General features: G+C 43.4%; 1 pseudogene; it reads left to right on the top strand.

Annotated features, from left to right (window-relative positions):
* The first annotated feature begins 4092 nt into the window (after positions 1-4092).
* Positions 4093-4325, top strand: LOC140583230 (U2 spliceosomal RNA; annotated as a pseudogene).
* Positions 4326-5124: the final 799 nt, after the last annotated feature.

Raw genomic sequence — 5124 nt, 5'->3', positions numbered from 1 at the left:
CGCTTCTCCGTAACCCTGTCGACGAGCTGTCGGAGGTTCTCGCGAACCTCCGCCATGACAGGCGCTGCCGTGAGCGGGGTTACCTCCTGAAGGAGGGTCCCGCTTTTACTGGCTAAGTCCAGTAGTCCGGAGTCCTCCCGGACCTCCGGCTGGTGGAGCCAGTAGAGCACCTCGCGAAGCAGATCGACGCGTTGATCATCGACCTGCGGAGGTGCGTTGTGGAGATCCGTCATTCTGTTGCGTGCGGTGAGCGAGCGAGCCGGGAAACAGGCGAGGCAAGCCGAGAATGCAGGCAAACGGGGTTTATTCGGGCAGACAGGACCAAGACAGCGACAAACATCAATGACGGATCTGGGGTAACGTACTCAGACGCGGACTAAATACAGAAGACTAACCAAAATAACAAGGAACAGCTGGGCACGATCGGGAAAGCACACGTGGATAATGAGGGGGCGTGGCACACATCGGGAGCGGACGGAGCGGATCATGACAATTTGGTTTCTATTGAAAAGGCGAAAGTGTTCTAAAGATGTCTGATAGTGTGTTCGAGATATTGAAGCTAAAGCCTAATGTTTAAGAGTTAATATAGAAGGTGTGTGATTTCCCGAATTTATAACATGATACAGCTTTCTAAGTGAAATTTAAGTTGTCTATTTTGTTACAGTTTGACCACATATACAATACGCAGATACCAAATGCTCCTGCAGAGATGTAGAAAAGGTGACATTAGTACAAAGTCTGTAATTTGTGAGTTCTGCACAAAGGAATTAAAAGGAAAGAAACAACAACTATTCTAATGTTATCTTTGTCGGTAACAGTGTCCTTGCCTTTGGAAGCTAAGAGCGTCGTATTTTCAGGGAGAGCCCTGTAATATTTAGTTTAATAAATTGTTTTTATTGATAAACCTTCATACTGATAATCCTCTTATAGTGGTCCTGAAAGAAAACATGACTGAAGATATTATCCATTTTAGTACAGACACATTTCACGATTCAGTAACCTGACTTTTCCAATAGATGGCAGTGTAGTACTTCGACTAAGACGTGCTATGGAAACGGAAAGCTGGTTTTCCATTTTAAACGTTTGTCTGACTGAAATTACCACATGTTGTACATATGTAATCGTACTATACATCTAACCTTCAGCGTTGTATTACCTACCTTAATTATCTGCAGCAATAAAACATGTACGCGTAATTGGACAGCTGCAAGTTAAGCAATCTGTCTGATTTTACGTTAAAGTAGGCATGGACGGACAGTAAGATGAATGCAGGAGAGACCTGTGAATAAGCTGAAAGTATAAATAGAATTAGAATACAGCTTCACAGTACTTATATAACCCAGCACAATTTCGAATATCATCACAGCTCCCTGAAAATTAACAGCTATCATTATAGTACAAATAAGCAGTTATCCAGACATCCCGAGTCTCCCGGAAGTTCCGGGAGTCTCCCACATATTGACCGCGACTCCCTGATACCCGCAAATTGAATAAAATATCCCGGAAAGAAGAGCAAGTAAACAAGAGCATGCATACCAGACAGTAGCGTGTGCATCGCGCACTTGAGACGCGCGCGTACGACGGAATGAGCGTGAGAGAGAGAAAGAGAGAACGTGCATATGTGTGGATCCCTGCGTGTGTGCCTGTAGCCCGTGCTAGACAGACAGCATCCTGATTGGTTTACTTAGCAAAATAAGCCAATCAGATTTCAATGCGGGCGGGCTTTTATTTAACTTCTCGAGGACCGAAGTTATCGGTTCAGTGGAGCATCATGACAGAGGGGGAGTGCCCCAAAAAACGGAAATATAAAACGTATTTCACTTCAGACTACACAAAAGTGTATCCTTGTTTAATAAGGATGAAAATAATGACAGTGTTGCGTGCTGTACTGTTAGCAACAGTGATTTCAGCATTGCTCATGACGGTTTAAACGACTGTAAAATGCATGTTGAGTTGAGTTTAACAAGTGTCATATCATGTGCTGTATTCAGGTCTACACTAGTTAGACACTTGGTTAGTTGCCAATGCTGTCATGAAAGACTCCTTGAAGACTTTTGTAAAGTAGCAATGGAATATAATTAAGGAATTTGCATAAATGGTAAAATAATCTACTTATATTATTGTCAAAATAATACATAATATTGACCTTCGTAATTTAGTGCGCTGACTAGAGGAAATTAATGAAGAAATTAAACTGTGAAATCAAGTTTGTTGAAGTTACATCTCACTCCATGTCGGGCGGTTGGGGGCACCTCCCTGAATTGAGTTTTTGCAGGTTGGGATGTCTGAATTATTCTACCTTAGGGAAGGGAGGGGGTCCTGGCTATGAAAGTTGGGGGGCGGCGGCAGACGATCTCAGAGGCAAGCTGCTGTCCACCCAAAAATGCAGGCCCCTCATGTAAGCTCACATCCACCCAAATGTTCCAACCCCAGAGGCAAGCTGCTTTCAACTCAACCCCCTGACCCCAGAGGTAAGCTCGCTCCCACCCAAACACCCTGATCACAGAAGTAAGCTGACATTCACCCAAACCCCCAACCCCCAGAAGGAAGCAGCCATCTACCTAAACGACCTACCCCCAGAGGTAAGTTGACATCCATCCAACTGCCTTGATCCTAGGCGAAAGCTGCCCCGGTACGTCTAGGTGGTGACACTCCATCCTACAGGGTTGACGTGATGCACTTTCCTGAAGCACACAGAGGACACTTCGGGTTTTAGGTAAGTGTGCTTTGTTTTTCTGTGTGTGTGTTTTATTTGGTATGGATTTTATTTAATGGCACGTAAAGATTTTATTGAGCACTGTTTTGGTTGATCACTGTAGCACTTATTCATCAATATTAACATTATTAACATTTATTAGCATTTTATTTGATCTGTTGTGCTGTTTATTGTGCGATTAACCTATTTTATTCCCAAGCTTACTGATTTTATGTGTTTTGGGAAGGTGTAAATGCCGTTTTAGCCCAACCCTTGTGCAGAGCTTGGAAGTCTGCGGATGTGTTCTTTTTTAACCCTCTGGAGTCTAGGGGTAGGGGACACACTTTCACTAACTGGGGCAAGCTCACACATTTCATTCAATATCATAAACTTAATTCCTGGCAAATAAATTATTTCTTATATATTTGGTTTGGCAACAAACTCATCTTAATCTTAGTGTACTTTGTAAATATGTCAGATTTATGTGAAGTTTGTAATTTGACATTCAAAGTATAGACATTGCAAAATGCAGTTTGGAACACTTGCAGAAACATTATAAAAGTACATAATAAGCAACGCTGGCAGTCTGTCTTGATCCCAGATATCTGATCACCAAAGTCTTGGCTACATGAAGATGACTAAATGGTGTAGTTGCAATATTCATTTGGATAAATGAATAAGAAAAACCTAACTCATGTAACTATTTCTGGCTCCTTTCATTGAATATTTAGCAACTTTCATGTGTATGAATGAGCCATTGTCACTTGGCCACGTCCCTACCCCCCTTTTATGGTGCTGATGGAGATGTATCTGGATAGCGTTTCACCGTTGTGCTGTTAATCAAATTACCATGCGAATGCGATCTGAATACACGCTAATGCGGCTATTTAGAATGTGAATAGCGATCTTCGGGTGACAGTGGTACTACATGCCCCCGAAGCAGGTAAAACAAAGTAAGGTGACATGGTTTATTTTTTTGCCGATTTAACCTAATTTTTAAAAGTTTAATACTTCCGACAATGGACGTTTTGAGAAGAAGACAGATTACGGATTTAGTCAGCATTTTTTTCATGTTTCTATAATAAGATTTCAGCGAGTTATGAACTGAAATACACAAGAAAGATACACGGCATTGCCGACGATGCCGTCGACTCCAGAGGGTTAAAGGTCTTAACTTTTTAATAGCATGCATATAAGGTGACATTTTAATTGTTTTATTGACCATATAATTGTAATTAGGTTTAAATGGTGTATAATTGTATTTGCTGGTCTTATTGCCCTTTTCCTGTTTTATGGGTAATAGTTCTGCAGGTAGTTCTATTTGTTTAATATTATCTTTGAAAGTCTGATTGTACTGTGTTGGCATGATTTGCATAGTGTGGGAATGTTTCAGCCTTATAGATTGTGATTATGTGTAAATGTTAGTAGTACAAGCATAATATTTATTATTCATGTATTTGAGCTGATTTACATTTTGTTTTGGTATGAAAAGGTTATTTTGATACGTCCCCCATGGAGGGCACCACATATTAAACGGATTTTTGGAACAGGGAGCCGGAAGTGGGGCTTGCCCCGTCTGCTCCAGGCATCGACCCGGTATTGCAGTGCTTCCGGGAACGGTGCACCTCTACTGCCCCCTGTTGTTGAAAGGCAGAACTGACTGACTGAATGGGTGACTAATAGACTGAGTGCCTCTGGATGGCCAACTAATTAGCCGCATGTGGTGTGAGGGAGGGGCCCTGTCCGTGCGCGGCCCCCATTTCCCGCCGTTTTTCTTTTTTCTTTTTTTTTTAAAGTAAGGTGACACGCTGTCGCTTGTGCGGTGGGCAGCTGTGCTGAGGTAAGGCATGACGTCATCTTTGCCTTTTGAATTTTCCCTCATGTTTGTTTAAACGATTGCTGTTTTTTGAGAGGACAGGAGGACAGGGAGGATGCCGGTGGCTGCGACGTCCCTGGGCATTCTACTCCGAGCGGGGGCGTCATGGAGGCCCGGCTAACGGCAACCCGCTAAGCGGCGGCCCCATGTCGACTCCGGTCTCTCTTCGGTCTTCAGGACCAGTACACGTTTCTTCTCCTTTCCGGATTGGAAAAGACAAAGGGCAAAAGTGGAATAGTTGACGAAATGGCGTCGGATGGCGTAGCTTCTAGCGGTGGGGCGTAAAGACCTTGCATTCCAGAGCATCCCTGCGCATATGAGAGTCTGCTCCGTACATCTCCGTTCAGGTAAGTCAGGTTCCGGTGTGATCACTAGACTCCATTCTTGTGTTTGTCCCTAAAGAGAACAGCCAGGATAGGAAATGCTGGAAACCCATCCCGACCGGAGTCCATCCCTTCCCGGTGGCACAGTAGCCCGAAAGTGTTTGTGAGTGTAGTTTATGTCAAATTAGGAGAGCTGAAATGAACGTTTTGTTGGATGATAGTCGGCGACC

Source organism: Paramormyrops kingsleyae, chromosome 25 (assembly GCF_048594095.1).
Source record: "Paramormyrops kingsleyae isolate MSU_618 chromosome 25, PKINGS_0.4, whole genome shotgun sequence".
Classification (NCBI taxonomy): Eukaryota; Metazoa; Chordata; class Actinopteri; order Osteoglossiformes; family Mormyridae; genus Paramormyrops; species Paramormyrops kingsleyae.
This window is presented reverse-complemented; position numbering and strand designations above follow the sequence as displayed.